The sequence below is a fragment of the Ursus arctos genome, chromosome X (genome assembly GCF_023065955.2).
Source record: "Ursus arctos isolate Adak ecotype North America chromosome X, UrsArc2.0, whole genome shotgun sequence".
Lineage (NCBI taxonomy): Eukaryota > Metazoa > Chordata > Mammalia > Carnivora > Ursidae > Ursus > Ursus arctos.
Window position 1 is genome coordinate 111,471,445 of NC_079873.1, and position 17,206 is coordinate 111,488,650.

The window sequence follows — 17,206 nt, forward strand, 5'->3', positions numbered from 1 at the left end:
AGTGCTTCTTTGAACTATGTGTTATTTCAGTCTCCAACTAGTTTGTAATTTTTCAGCTATAGTTCTATTGTTGATTTATAGTTTAATTCCATGGTGGTCTGAGAGCATGTTTTGTATCATTCCATTTTTTTTTTAATTTAGTAAGCTGTCTTTTATGGCCCAGAATATGGTCTTAGTGAGTGTTTATGTGAGCTCGAGAAGAATGAGCATTTTGCTGTTGTTGCATTGAGTATTCTGTAAATGTCAATTAGACACTGTTGATTGATAGTGATGTTCAGGTAAATTGCATCCCTACTGATTTTCTGCCTGTCTGATCTATCAATTATCTATCAGTTTCTGCCTCACGTTTTTTTTGTTGTTCTTTGTTAGATGTATATACACTAAGGATTGTTACATTTTCTTGGATAATGGACCCCTTTATCATTATGCAGTACCTCTCATTACCCCTGATAATTTTCCTTGTTCTGAAATCTGCTTTATCTGAAATTAATGTAGTGATTCTAGCTTTCTTTTGAATAGTGAGAGCATGTTATATCGTTATTCACCCCTTTACTTTTAATCTATATTTTTTGTTATATTTAAACTGTGTTTCTTCTGGATAATATAGTTAAGATAATGTTTTTTTTCAATCTACTCTAACAATCACTGTTTTTTAATGTCTGTATTTAGACCATTCACATTTAAAGCGATTATTGATATACTTGGAATAATATTTTCTATGTATGTAGTTCTTTTTTATTTATTGCCTTTTTAATAGGTGCATTTAGACTAATCACATTGTCAATTCACATCAGTGGTGACTTGATATGTACAATATCCCTTATACTTCTTTTTTAAAATTTCAAAGTTTTTTCTTTGCTTTTGGTTTCTTGCAGTTTAAATAAGATATGTCTAGGTGTAGATTATTTGATATTTATTCTACTTGGTATTCTCTGAGCTTCCTGAATCTGTGGTTTGGTTAATCTAATTTTTGAAAGTTGTTGGCCATTATTACTTGAAAAATTTTTCTGCTCTTTTCTCTCTTCCTTCTCCCTCTGGTATTCCAATTATACATAGTTACACATTTAAAAATTATCACCACAGATCTTGGATATTTTGCTATTTTCGTTGCATTTTTTTTCACCTTGTATTTCAGTTTTGAAACTTTCAATTGACAGATCTTCAAGCTCATTGATCCTTTTCTTGGCCATGTCCAAGGCCATCAAAAGCATTCTTTGGTTTTGCTTACTTTTAGAGTTTCTATCTCTCTGCTTAAATTGCCCGTCTGTTCTTGTACATTAACTTTTTTCATTAGAGCCCTTTCTTAACATATTAATCATACTTATTTTAAAATTCCTGTCTGAAATTCCAACATCTGTGCCTTATCAAAGTCTGATTCTGATGCTCACTATGTTTCCTTAAACCACATTTTTTTCTTGTCTTTTAGCATGCTTTGTAACTTTTTTGTTGAAAGCCAGACATGATGTACCAAGTAATAGGGACTGAGATAAATGTGCCTTTACTATGAAGTTTTATGTTACCTTGGCAAGGATTTGGGCTATGTTTCAAGTTTGCTATAGCCGCAGGTACCAGAGCTTTTAGTTACCTCTAATGACCTTGTTTGGTCCCTTCTGTTGTCTTTCTGTTTTACCTAAGAACTCCTTCAAAAATAAAGTCTAAGCCTTCCAGTTCTTTCAGCAGTAATCCACTGTTATTATACTGTAGCCCTTTTGATGTGGTGGTAAGATATGGGCAGGGACAATCAGTCTCTACTATGTTATTAAATTTCAGTCTTTTAGTAGAACTGAATACCTGGGCTGTGGCCTTCAGAAATGTTTCTTAGCCTTTCATTTTTCTTTAGAAAGCTTAGAGCAGCCTGGAATTGGCTAATTGCCCTGACCCTAAGTTGGAAAGACTCTGGTAAAGTCTTTTCTCCTAAAGAGTAGGCCTTTGTTATGGAGGACACTCTGGGTATATTTCAAAGTGTTTACTTTTTTCCCTCACCCTGCCAGAAGCATGAAGTAATTTTTTTTTCATCTTCATCATGAGAGCATGGCATGGGGGTTCTAGCAGTGAAAGCCCATGAACATGTCAGTAATATTGGGCTCCAGACGTTTATTTCTCCCATGCCAGTGCATACAAATCCTCCAGGAATTCATCAGTATTACCATTTAATTGTTCCTGTCAGTCTGCAGTTACAATGTCTTCTGACCCAAATAAACTCATCTGAGCTATGGTCCTCTGTATTTCCCTGTCTCTCCAGATTTCAGTGTGGTGGTGTGTCCTATGACTTCAGTTCTCTGATGGGTCAAACAATGTCATTTATCTTCATTTTGCTCCACTTTTCTCCTGTTCTAAAAATTGGATCAACAGTGTCTAAGCTCTTGAAATGTCGGAGCTGAAACCAGAAGTCCTAATAGTCCTAGTATTAGTTTATATAATCCAAGGCTATGTTACTAGGTATATACTAGTTTATGGTTGCCATATTTTTGGCAGTGTCCATGTATATCCATAATAATGTCTTGTATATAAAATGTGATCTCTTTGAAATTAATGATGCTGTACCATGCATTGGTTATGCATTGCTTGGAATGTATTTTCTTCTGTCTTTTTTAAACTTTATGTATGATTTTGATTTAAGTGTATCTCTTTTAGGAAGAATATAAATGCTTTTTCCCCCTCATCTGTCAGGTAATAGATTAATTAAAACTTTTATATTTAATGTGATCACTGATATAACTAATTTCTGCCTTTTTGATTTACTTAGTTATGTTTTCTTTTTCCTTTTCCTTCCTTCTTTACTTCTTTACAGCTTTCTACTGAGTTTATCAGACTTTCTTTACTTACGCATTTTCCTCAGCACTGCCTTTGAAGTTAGCCATTCTATTTCTAAACTTGTAGTAATTACACTTAGCTTTTCTGATGTGGTTGTGGTGGTGGTTTTGTTTTGTTTTGTTTTACCATTACCTTGTAATATGTATATTTATATTAAGAAAGTCTAAAGTTAGTATATTTCTCTTCCTCCTCAAAATACACAGACCATAGAAATATTTAAATACAATCAATCACTCATCTTGGCCTCCTCCCACTTGCATCTTTCATGATATGTTTTCTAACATTTTTTATCCGTTTAGTTCCAGCTTTTGAAGACATGGATTTTCAAAGCCCTTTGTGTTTTGTGAGCTCATAGTTTGGTAGTGAATTGTTATTCATGGAACTCTGATAAGGCATATAAAATCTCATAGTGGTTCGTGGGAAATTGTTATATGTCTAAGATCCCAATCCATAGCCTTGACCTAAAGAGGACAATGGCATTAATCAGTTGATGGCTAAGCACTTTATTTCAACAATGTACACTATAGCAGGTTTTCTTGCATTCCCAGAGATTCTCTGCTGACAGGAATTTGGAATGTTTCAGGCCTTTCTGAATGTGATATAGAGAATTCTCTTGATCCTGCTTCAGTTAAAGACTTCATTGAGATCCAAGGCAGAATGCATTTAATGGGGGGGGGGGGTGAAATTATGATAGAGCACACTGCTCAGAATAAAAAATAAATTGAGTTTGGGGAGATTTTAATGTTCCTCTGACCTGGAAATGGAATAATGTGTATTCGTCCTGTTGACTAAAATTGTACTCTTGGTGTGTTTTATGTACTGGGATATGCTAACAGTTTGAACTTTCATACAGAACTTGTTTCTACTCTGAGCTCTACTGTGTATTAGCATTTTGACTTCAAGCACAATATTTAACCTTGCTTGAGCTTAGTTTCTTTTATATGCCAAAAGGTGACAATTCTTGCCCTTGGTACCTCATAGAATTGCTGTGAGACTCAAAAAGAAGAGTGAAGGGTAGTATTTTCTGGATTATGAAATATTATACAAATGTAAAGGATTGTTAAGGAAAAGGAAAATACTGGGAAACCATATATGACTTATGTCCTGGTCCTGGTGAGTCATCTTGTCAGGAGAGGCAAAAATTATTATAAACTCAGGGGATTTTGAATATGTTCAATGTCTTCCAAACATAACCTATTCAAAGTAGAATAGTGATAAGAACTGAAAAATACTAGTGCACCAAGGATGCTAGGTCATTTTTGACTGCTTTATAATTTATGTCTGACATAAAATGCTAGGGATGAAACTTGCCTCATATAGACTATAAATCTAGAGAGATGTAAGATCTGGGGGAAATCTAAATTTAGAATAATTCTGTTTAACGTTGAAAGTATGAGAAAGGTCTTCCCTATAATGTGGTACCACTTAAGAAGCAGGATACAAAGAAAACTGGGTCAAAGAAAGTGATCAAACAATGGATGTGCATATAGCAAGTGGAAGTGGGACCCTGGCCATTCCAGTCAAAGCCACTGATTAGTTCCTTGCATCTCTGAGACTCTGATTCAGAGATTAAATGAGTTATAAGGTTTTTCCCCTAGTGTGCATTTCTTATACCATTTTTTTTTTACTTTTCACAATAGGGTTAAATGGACCAAAGATTATTCTTACTTTTGAGGAGGATTTAGGGATAGAAGGCACATAAGTTTAGTACTGGCTATCATCAGACAGTGAGAAAGATCTTTACCCACAGTATCTCATTTAATCTTCTGGACAGTCCTATCAATCATTCTTATTCTCATTTTACCCATAAGGAAGCTGAGGGTCATCAGAGTTCAATAACTTTACCAGGGTTATACATTAAGTTATAGTGCTAAAACTTAAACCAATGTCTATCAGATGCAAAAAGCTCTTCATTGTGCAATTGAGAGAACTCAGTAGGATGAAGAGGAATTCTTCTAGGACATTTATGTATTATAAAAATGGAAGATGAAGGGCAGATAGTCCAAGATGGCGGAGGAGTAGGAGACCTTAGTTTTGTCTGGTCCCAGGAATTCAGCTAGATAGCCATCAAATCATTCTGAACACCTGTGAACTCAACCAGAGATCTAAGAAAAGAATAGCTGTAACTCTACAAATAGAAAAGTGACCACTTTCTGCAAGGTAGGTGATGCAGAGAAGTGAATCTGAGGTGATATATTGGCAGATAAACTGTGGGAGGGGGAAGGAACCTCTGTAAGCCAGCACTGGAAAATGATATAAGAGCAGAACACAAAATCAGAACTCTTAGAAGTCTGCTCCAGTGAGGGACATACCTACCTGAAAGGTGCTCAGGTGGCAGTCTCAGGATCCCTGGGGTCACAGGAACACCAGGCATCAGAGCAGGGAAGCCAGCTGCACTCAGCTGGCCCAGGAGTGGGCTCTCAGCTTGGGATTGTCATATACCGCAAATCAGAGCATGGTCTGGTAACTGCTCCCTTAGCAGGGGCCCAGCGAGTGGCAGAACTGCAGGGAGACCCCCCCCTTCTTCCCACGGGAGGAGCAGCACAGGTGTGCACCACAGGAGTCTACAGGGTTTGGAGACTCGAAATGGGGTCATGTGTCTGAGATAGAAATGCTCAGTCATAGGCATTCAAGTCCGGGAGGAACAGAGAAACCCCCATCAAACTCAATAAAAATAGGTCAACACCCTGACATAGAATAGTGAAACTTACAAATCTCAGAGAAAGAGAAAATCCTGAAAGCAGCTCGGGGATAAGAGGTCCATAACATACAAGGGTAGAAATATTAGACAGGCAACAGACCTATCCACAAAGACCTGACAGGCCAGAAAGGACTGGCATTATATATTCAGGATGCTAAATGAGAAAAATATGCAGCCAAGAATACTTTATCCAGCTAGGATGTCTTTCAAAATAGAAGGAGAGACAAAAAGCTTCCAGGATAAACAAAAACTAAAAGAATTTGTGATCACCAAACCAGCCCTACAAGAAATATTAAAAGGGATTCTTTAAGTGAAGAGAGAGCACAAAGGTAACATAGACCAGAAAGTAACAGAGACAATATACAGAAACAGTGACTTTACAGGTAATACAACGGCACTAAATTCATATCTTTCAATAGTTACTCTGAATGTAAATGGGCCAAATGCCCCAATCAAAAGACACAGGGTAGCAGATTGGATACAAAAGCAAGATACATTGATATGCTGTCTGTAACAGACTCATTTTCGACCCAAAGACACCTCCAGATTTAAAGTAGCGGGGTAGGGGCGCCTGGGTGGCGCAGTCGTTAAGCGTCTGCCTTCGGCTCAGGGCGTGATCCCGGCATTGTGGGATCGAGCCCCACATCAGGCTCCTCCGCTGGGAGCCTGCTTCTTCCTCTCCCACTCCCCTTGCTTGTGTTCCCTCTCTCGCTGGCTATCTCTAACTCTTCAAAAAAATAAAAATAAAATCTTTAAAATAAAATAAAATAAAGTAGCGGGGTAATACCATTTATCATGCTAATGGACATCAAAAGAAAGCTGCAGTGGCATTACTTACATCAGACAAATTAGATTTTATTTATTTTTTTAAATATTTTATTTATTTATTTGTCATAGAGAGAGAGAGCACAAGCAGGGGGAGCAGCAGGCAGAGGGAGAAGCAGGCTCCCCGCTGAGCAAGGAGCCTGACATGGGACTCAACCCCAGGACCCTGAGATCATGACCTGAGCCCAAGGCAGATGCTTAACCAACTGACCCGCCCAGGCATCCCAACAAATTAGATTTTAAACCAAAGATTGTAATAAGAGATGAAGAAGGATACTATACCATAATTAAAGGGTCTATCCAACAATAAGATCTAACAATTGTAAATATTTATGATCCTAACATGGGAGCAGCCAAATATATAAGTCAATTAATAACAAACTTAAGAAATTCATTGATAATAGCACAATAATAGTAGGGGACATTAACAACCTACTCACAGCAATGGACAGATCATCTAAGCAGAAGATCAGCTAGGAAACAAGGTCTTTGAATGACACACTGGACCAGATGGACTTCACCAGATACATTCAGAGCATTCCATCCTGAAGCAACAGAATATACATTCTTCTCGAATGCACATGGAACATTCTCCAGAATAAATCACATACTGAGTCACAAATCAGGTCTCAACTGGTACCAAAAGATTGGGATCATTCCCTGCATATTTTCAGACCACAATGCTTTGAAATGGGAACTCAATCACAAGAGGAAATTTGGAAATAACTCAAATACATGGAGGCTAAAGAGCATCCTACTAAAGGATGAATGGGTTAACCAGGAAATTAAAGAAGAATTTTTAAAAAATCATGGAAACAAATGAAAATGAAAACACAACTCTTCAAAACCTTTAGGATGCAGCAAAGGCAGTCCTAAGAGGGAATTATATAGCAGTACAAGCCTTTCTCAAGAAACAAGAAAGGTCTCAAATATACAACCAACCTTACACCTAAAGGATCTGAAGAAAGTACAGCAAATAAAGCCTAAACCCAGGAGGAGAAGAGAATTAATAAAGATTAGAGCAGAAATCAATGAAATAGAAACCAAAAGAACAGTAGAACAAATCAATGAAACTAGGAGCTGGTTCTTTGAAAGAATTAATAAGATTGATAAACCCCTAGCCAGACTTATTTAAACAAAAAGAGAAAGGACCCAAACGAATAAAATCATGAATGAAAGAGGAGAGATAACAACCAACACTGAAGAAATACAAACAATTATAAGAACATATTATGAGCAATTGTATGCCAACAAATTAGGCAATCTGGAAGAAATGGGTGCACTCCTAGAGACATATAAACTACCAAAACTTAAACAGAAAGAAATAGAAAACCTGAACAAACCCGTAACCAGCAAGGAACTTGAAGCAGTAATCAAAATCTCCCAACAAACAAGAGTCCAGGGCCAGACGGCTTCCCAGGGGAATTCTACCAAACATTTAAAGATTTAATACCTATTCTTCTTCTGAAGCTGTTTCAAGGAATAGAAATGGAAGGAAAACTTCCAAACTCTTTCTATGAGGCCAGCATTACCTTGATCCCAAAACCAAAGACCCCACCAAAAAGAATTACAGACCAATATCCCTGATGAACATGGATGCAAAAATTCTCACCAAGATACTAGCCGATAGGATCCAACACTACATTAAAAGGATTATTCACCACGATCAAGTGGGATTTATTCCTGGGCTGCACGGGTAGTTCAACATCTGCAAATCAATCAATGTGATACACTACATTAATAAAAGAAAGGACAAGAACCATATGATCCTCTCAATAGATACAGAAAAAACATTTGATAAAGTACAGCATCCTTTCTTGATTAAAACTCTTCACAGTGTAGGGATAGAGAGAACATACCTCAGTCTCATAAAGGCCATCTATGAAAAGCCCATAGTGAATATCATTCTCAATAGGAAAAAACTGAGAGCGTTTCCCCTAAGATCAGGGACACGGCAGGGATATCCACTATCACCACTGTTGTTTAACATAGTACTAGAAGTCCTTGCAACAGCAATCAGACAACAAAAAGGGATAAAAGGTATCCAAATCGGCAAAGAAGAAGTCAAACTGTCTCTCTTCGCAGATGACATGATACTCTATATGGAAAACCCAAAAGAATCCACTCCCAAACTATTAGAAGTTATAGAGCAATTCAGTAATGTGGTGGGACACAAAATCAATGCTCAGAAATCAGTTGCATTTCTATACACGAATAATGAGACTGAAGAAAGAGAAATTAGGGAATCCATCCCATTTACACTAGCACCAAAAACCATACGTTACCTTGGAATTAACTTAACCAGAGACGTAAAGGACCTATATTCTAGAAACTATAAATCACTCTTGAAAGACATTGAAGAAGACATAAAAAGATGGAAAAATATTCCATGCTCATGGATCGGAAGAATTAACATAGTTAAAATGTCCATGCTACCCAGAGCAATCTACACTTCCAATGCTATCCCGATCAAAATACCAATGACATTTTTCAAAGAACTGGAACAAATAGTCCTTAAATTTGTATGGAACCAGAAAAGGCCCCAAATCGCCAAGGAACTGTTGAAAAGGAAAAACAAAGCTGGGGGCATCACAATGCCAAATTTTGAGCTGTACTACAAAGCTGTGATCACAAAGACAGCATGGTACTGGCACAGAAACAGACACATAGACCAATGGAACAGATTAGAGAACCCAGAAATGGACCCTCGGCTCTTTGGGCAACTAATCTTTGATAAAGCAGGAAAAAACATCCAGTAGAAAAAAGACAGTCTCTTCAATAAATGGTGCTGGGAAAATTGGACAGCTACATGCAAAAGAATGAAACTTGACCATTCTCTCACACCATACACAAAAATGAACTCCAAATGGATGAAAGACCTCAATGTGAGACAGGAATCCATCAAAATCCTAGAGGAGAACATAGGCAGCAACCTCTACGACATCGGCCAAAGCAACCTTTACATGACACATCTCCAAAGGCAAGAGAAACAAAAGATAAAATGAACTTGTGGGACTTCATCAAGATAAAAAGCTTCTGCACAGGCAAGGAAACAGTCAAAAAGCTAAGAGGCAGCCCACAGAATGGGAGAATATATTTGCAAATGATACTACAGATAAAAGACTGGTATCCAAGATCTACAAAGAACTTCTCAAACTCAATACATGAGAAACAAATAAACAAATCATAAAATGGGCAGAAGATATGAACAGACACTTTTCCAATGATGACATACAAATGGCTAACAGACACACGAAAAAATGTTCAAAATCATTAGCCATCAGGGAAATTCAAATCAAAACCACACTAAGATACCACCTTATGCCAGTTAGAATGGCAACAATTAACAAGGCAAGAAACAGCAATTGCTGGAGAGGATGTGGAGAAAGGGGATCCCTCCTACATTGTTGGTGGGAATGCAAGTTGGTACAGCCACTCTGGAAAACAGTGTGGAGGTCCCTTAAAAAGTTAAAACTTGAGCTACCCTATGACCCAGCCATTGCACTACTGGGTATTTACCCCAAAGATACAGACATAGTGAAGAGAAGGGCCATATGCACCCCAATGTTCATAGCAGCTTTGTCCACAATAGCTAAATTGTGGAAGGAACTGAGATGCCCTTCAACAGATGACTGGATTAAGAAGTTTTGGTCCATATATACAATGGAATATTACTCAGCTATCAGAAAGAACGAGTTCTCAACATTTGCTGCAACATGGATGGCACTGGAGGAGATAATGCTAAGTGAAATAAGTCAAGCAGAGAAAGACAATTATCATATGATTTCTCTCATCTATGGAACATAAGAACTAGGAAGATCGGTAGGGGAAGAAAGGGATAAAGAAAGGGGGGGTAATCAGAAGGGGGAATGAAGCATGAGAGACTATGAACTCTGAAAAACAAACTGAGGGCTTCAGAGGGGAGGGGGTGGGGGCACGTATTGCATGGTGCACTGGGTGTTATACACAACTAATGAATCATCGAACTTTACATCAGAAACCAGGGATGTACTGTATGGTGACTAAAATAATATAATAAAAAAAACATTTAAAAAAATTCCTATCAAAACAACTTCAACTTTTTTCACAGAGCTGGAACAAACAATTCTAAAATTTGAATGGAATCAGAAAAGACCCCGAATAGCCAAAGGAATGTAGGAAAGGAAAAGAAAAGCAGGAGGCATGATGATTCCAGACTTCAAGCTGTATTACAAAGCTGTAATCATCAAGACAGTGTGGTACTGGCACAAAAACAGATATATAGATCAATGGAACAGAATAGAGAACCCAGAGATGGACCCCCAACTCTGAAGATTGGTCAACAATCTTCAACAAAGCAGGAAAAAATATCCAGTGGAAAAACGTCTCTTCAACAAAGGGTGTTAGGAAAATTGGACAGCCACATGCAGAAGAATGAAACTGGATGATTTCCTTACACCATACACAAAAATAGACTCAAAATGGATGACAGACCTAAATGTGACACAGGAATCCATCAAAATCCTAGAGGAGAACACAGGCAGGAACCTCTTCAACCTCGCCTACAGCAACTTCTTGCTAGACACTTTTCCAAAGGCAAGGGATACAAAGGCAAAAATGAACTATTAGGACTTCATGAAGATAAAAAGCTTTTGCACAGCAAAGGAACAGTCGACAAAACCAGAAGACAACCGACAAAATCGGAGAAGATATTTGCAAGTGACGTATCAGATAAAGGGCTAGTATCCAAAATCTATAAAGAACTTAACAAACTCAACACCCAGAGAACAAATAATCCAGTCAAGAAATGGACAGAAGACATGAACAGACATTTCTCCAAAGAAGACATCCAAATGGCCAACAGACACATGAAAAAATGCTCCACATCATTCGGCATCAGGGAAATACAAATGAAAACCACAATGAGATACCATCTCCCACCAGTCAGAATGGCTGAAATTAACAAGTCAGGAAACAAGAAATGTTGGTGAGGATGAGGAGAAAGGGGAACCTCTTATAGTGCTGGTGAGAATGTAAGCTGGTACAGCCACTCTGGAAGACAGTATGGAGGTTCCTCAAAAAGTCGAAAATAGAGCTACCCTATGACCCAGAAATTGCACTAGTAGGTATTTACCCCAAAGATAGAAATGTAGTAATCCAAAGGGTCACATGAGCCCCAATGTTCACAGCAACAATGTCCACAGTAGCCAAACTATGGAAAGAGCCCAAATGTCCATCAACAGATGAATGAATAAAGAAGGTGTGGTATATATATAAAATGGAATACTATGTAGCCATCAAAAAATGAAATCTTGCCATTTGCAATGATGTTTATGGAAATAGAGGGTATTATGCTAAGTGAAATAAGCCAATCAGAGCAAGACAATTATCATATTTCACTCATATGTGAAATTTAAGAAACAAAACAGAGGATCATCGGGGAAGAGAGGAAAAAATAAAAGATGAAATCAGAGACAGAGACAAACCATAAGAGACTCTTAATCATAGGAAACAAACTGAGGGTTGCTGGAGGGGAGGGCGTGGGGGGATGGGGTAACTGGGTGATGGACATTAAGGAGGGCAGGTGATGTAATGAGCACTGGATGTTATAAAAGACTGATGAATCACTGACCTCTACCTCTGAAACTAATAATACACTATATGTTAATTAATTGAACTTAAATAAAAATTAAAAAATAAAAAATTTTTTTAAAATGGAATATTAACAATTATCTGTGTGGTATAAGTTCAGAGAGAATGAGTGTGATTCTAAACACCTTTATCAGCCGGACTTCCCAAGCCTAAAAAATGTTCCGTTAAAACCACAGGTGGCAAATAAGTTTCATTTCTGAACACCAATTCTGATTAGTTAACAGTCACTGCCTGAATCAGTGTGTTGAGAAAGATTCTGAGGAGGGTGCTTCCTGCCTCAGCAGGAGAGAGTCTTATGATCAATCAGTGATGACTGCTATGGATGTGGGAGGGAAGAGTGGTGGCATAAGTGCCAACTTTCTCCCATTATGCAACTAGACATATGTTACCTTGATTTAAGTGAAGTTAGCTTCAGCCGTTAATAGTCCAGCTCCTTGGGAGGAGGCCTACATTCAGCCTCATCAGTTCTTGCACCTCATTCTGTGAGAAAGTTAATGCAATCTTATCCTAAGTATTTGTTTGTCAGAAGGGAAAGGAAATTGTGGGAGCACCACATTCATGGGGAAGGAGAGAAGCAGTGTGGAGAATGGTGGGAAAGGCCAGCCATGTAATCAAACTTTGTTCATTTCATGAATGTGTCTAGAAAGGCATTGTTTAAAATCACCAGAGGTTAATCACAAAGCTTTCTTGGATGGCTTCATTTTTGGTTCATTGGTCATATTTAATGTTATATAGGTACCTACAGTCTTATAAAAATCAAAATTGGAATGAATTAGAATCCATTTCCATTTGAGCAATAAAATTGCTCTGTGGTCTTTCCTAGAATCAGCAGGAATTAATCTGAACAGTGGTAGCTTGCTAGAAGAGAATTATAAAATCATGTCTACATTTTCATGAGATAGGGCAGAGAAATAAGAAATCTATTCTAGGTGGAAAGGGCAAAAAATGAGTTTAAGCAACATTAGTTAGCCTCCATCACTGAGCACCTCTCAATGGCAGTCCAGGAGAAAAAAGGTAAGGTAGCTAAGGGGGAGAGATAAGGATAGTGACTGGGGATCAGTATAAAAGCAAATATCTAACTAAGAGCCAAAAAAGGACCAGAAATTAAACTGTATCCTACTAACTGTTTTATTTACACTAAGGCCTGACAAACTGGACACTACCTGTTTAGCCAACTTTGTCCACTTACTTGTTGCTTTAGTCAAAAAGCCAGTTGGACTGATATTTTCCATGAGCTAATGGATTTGGCTGAATGTTACATTTGCCTGAATTTCATACCAGCAGAGTTTAGTTCACATTGTAAATCTTAATTTGTTGCTTGTCTTGATTTTCTACCACTAATAGGATCTACGTATCTGAAAATTATGTTTTCAATATCATCATTCAAATAATTCATGTAAGCAAAATTAAACTTGATATGATTTCCCATGGGAAATAAGAATATGAAATGAGCTCCCTTATACTAATCTCATTTTGCCCTTAGCCACCACACAATTGAACAAGTAACATCTCTAATATCTTCACAGAATTTAATTGGCCCCAATAATAGCAACTTCATAATATTTGTAGGATGCCCCTTCAGGGTGGTAAGTATCCTTAGAGAGGTCGATAAGTGAAGTGTGGTAGAGGGAGTAAATACATTCTCATATATCAGTAATCAAGTCAGATATCCAAGGCAAGTAAACCTGATGCTTATTACAAGGCTTGAGGAATCAGAGAATTCTGAAAGGTGCTTCATGGTGTGGCAGGGTTATAGTTTAACTACAGACAAGGCTCAGGGCATGGGCAGGCACCTTTGGTGCCCAGAGGTGACAGCAGAGTAGTGATAACAAATGGCTTCAAAAAAGAATAATGTTTACATAACATTTTACTATTTCAGAGACCTTTTCAAAATGTTTCATTTTATGAGTAATCAAAGACTTGCAAAATAATCAAAGATATGGAAAATAAAATATTTTAATGAAAACTTTAAGGGCAAAATTTCAGCAAAGTTGCTGTAAGACAGATATTCTCATAATGACCTAGTGGATGAATCAAGTGGTTTAAACTTTCTGTGGACAATTTGGCAGTATGCATGATCGTTTAAAAACTGTTCATAGTCACCCAATAATTCCACTTTTGGGAATTAGCCTAGAGAAATAAACTAAAATTCAATAAAAGACTTATACATAAAGATTTTCACTGAATCATTATATAGAAAAACAAAACAATATATAGAAAGGACCAAATATTATTTAAACAAAGAAATTAACACCATAAATATGTAGCATTTAAAATTATACTAAAATATTTTTAAAGTCCTAAGGAAATTATTATCATAGCACATTAAATCAAAGTAAAGAATAGATGGTTTTATATTTAGGGTGATCTCAATTATATTAAAAAATTACATCAAAAGAGAGAAATGCTTTAATATCAATAGCAGTTATCTCAAGATTGTATGCATATAGAAGAGTTTCTTTGTCACTATAGTGTTCCATATTTATTGATATCATATAATAAGTATGTAAATTTCAAACTAATAAAAATAATAAGCAATTTGATATATGTTATTACATTTGACTAAAAACTGGATTTAAGGAGTATTAACATTATTCCCACTTGATAGATGAGAATACAGAGATGCAGAGCAATTAAATGGGTTATCCAAGGTCATAGTACCTGTAATTTGTCGAGCTAGGATTACAGTTCATTTCTGATTCCTCATCTCATATTCCTCCTTCTATCACATACTACTTCTCTCATAAAGAGAATATAAGAGAGGCAGGTGCCATAACAGTAGGTTATGTCTGTTAATAACCAGAGGAGTAGTTTAATAAGATGCTTGACACAGAACTATATATGAGCTTTGCTTAGTTAAAACTTTGGTTTTCAGGTTGACTCCGTAACTGATCTTCTACAATTTAAGCTGTTTCTAGTTTATAAGTAAAAGCAATCTCCCATACCATGACTTTCTTCTTTTTCAAATATCATAATTATCTTTGGTTACTTTCCTGTACTTGGGGAATTTTTTCCAAACTAAATATATCAAAATATGTAGTGAAATCTTTCTTTTTAAATTGTCTTATTTCTTTATATGCTGGGTTTTGTACATTCACTTTCCTTCCTTACAGTAAAGGGTTTTTGGCACATTAAGTGCTTTGAAGTGTGTTTTAAGCCATTCCCTATGATATACATTTGTTGAAAGTACCTTAAGAAAACCACCTGTGAATTATTTTGGACCCCTGAGGAAATGGTGCCAGTGACTAAATTTGCAAGATGTTAGATGTCTTTTGGTTTAGAAACTTATGGGTGCATGGTGGGGGTTACAAAGCATAAACCTTAGAACTCATTCAGTTCTAATCTTGGTGTTATATTCCTGAAATTTATCACCTCTGAGTTAATTTTAAGGTCCAAGGTAAGCGACATCAAAAGTCCTGCCATTCACATAGATTAGACAACTATTAGCCGTCTTCCTACCTCTAAACCAATCACTGTGACCAGAGCTAATTGTGCACTGAGCTCATTAGCCTAAGCCAGCTGACTCCCCTAAGCTTCCTTGCCCTCACCAGCCCCTGCCTACTAGCTGTCCCGCATATAAACACCCACAAATGGAGAAGGATAATTTGAACCAAACACCTCTCTAAATTATGACCTAGGGCAGATACATGAAGTTGTTCGTGACCTGAATGAGTTAATATTCTTTTTGATGTGGAAACCTAAGTCACCTTCATACTTTCAGGTTCTCTATCAAACTGATCCAAGTTTTAGTGAATTCAGTCTGTACATAAATCAAAGCAGTGAAGTAGCAGACCTTATCCTTATCTTCTTGAACAAATATCTGCACAGTGTGTGAACACAAGTGGTCTATACTTCAGGCTTCATGGAGAGGTTAACTGGGAAGTACAGGAGGGGGGTATGAGCTAGGCATGAATGTGCAGGTGTGGTTTCAAGACAGCTACTATCTGTGGGCTTTAAAATTCATTCTCTCAATGCTGTCTTCCTCTTTCTCCGTTTCAGTGTATGCACTTACCTGTCACGAAGCCTGCTATTATATGTCTGCCTCTGAATTATAACATCAGGCAATTAAGATTCACAAGGTGCTGAGAGATTTATAAACAAAAGGAAAGGAAATGTGTTCTATTAAAAAGCCAGGAAGTAAGCATCTTCTCAATGAATTATCTAAAGCCTGTATTCTTTTATTGAGGTCAAAGTTTCCATTATTTGTACGGGAGAAATTTATACCTATATATTGATATTTCAGACAGTATGACTTTCAGATACTCCTGAGGACTAGTTAAAATGGTGTGCCTATTGGGATTTCTGTATGGCCAAATGGTAGAAATGGTGAAAGAGTTTTCAGTTTGAAATAACAATGGATTTGAGTCACCTGTTAAAACATTTCTATAATCAATAAAGGGAAAGCTCAAAGAATAAATTTTTAAAATTCAGTTATTTTTAGCCAATATACTTTGAGGTTGTGTCTTATTACATAAAGCATGGGAATTTTTATGTACAATATCTACTGTATCCAATGGGAGTTGCATGCATTAATTTTTCATTTCTTAAAGCCTGAGGGAGGATCTTACTGGATAAAGGCACTAATTGCTTTATAGATGGAACGGTCTACCTTCCACTTGCCCTGAACATTTGCTTTTAATATTAAGTGAACACCTCTCTATATCTTTCTTGTACTCATTCCTTTTGAAAGGATATTAGAAGAGAATATACATTACCATGTGTCTTGTAGGCCTCTCCATTCAGCACAGGGTCATTCCCTTAGCATTATTGACCATATTCTCAGGGACAGCACACCACTGAAGATTGGCCTAATATTTCAACAGACATTTATTTAGTGTCTATTCTAAACCAAACTTAGTTTGCAATGAGCATTTAATATGCATTGGGCCTATGGACACGAAAGTGATCAGACAGAGCCCTGCTATCAAGAAACTCAATTTGACAGGAGAAACAGCATTTTTTTCTGGGTGAGTCAGGGAAATGTTATGAGAGGCTGCATTTGAGCTATGGCTGTATCTTCAAGGAAGTGTATGATTTTGCCAAACCGAGGAAAGTTAGAAAGAGAGAGGAAAGATGTTAAATCAGAAGAAGATGTTGTACAAGGGTACCTACACAAAAAACGCCTTAGAGCCCTAAGTAGTCTCTAGAGAGTCCTGATATCCTTATATTGCAGATGCAGCGTGTGCAGACTGGAGGGAGATGTGACCTGCCCAGTCTCACATAGAGCCAGTGGCT

At 37.1% G+C, this 17,206-nt stretch overlaps 1 long non-coding RNA gene across 2 annotated transcripts in view; it reads left to right on the forward strand.

The window, feature by feature from the left end:
• The window catches only part of LOC123002287 (uncharacterized), a 1,175,027-nt gene that overhangs the window by 1,022,371 nt on the left and 135,450 nt on the right, over window positions 1-17,206 (forward strand). The gene's annotated exons all lie outside the window — the stretch shown is intronic.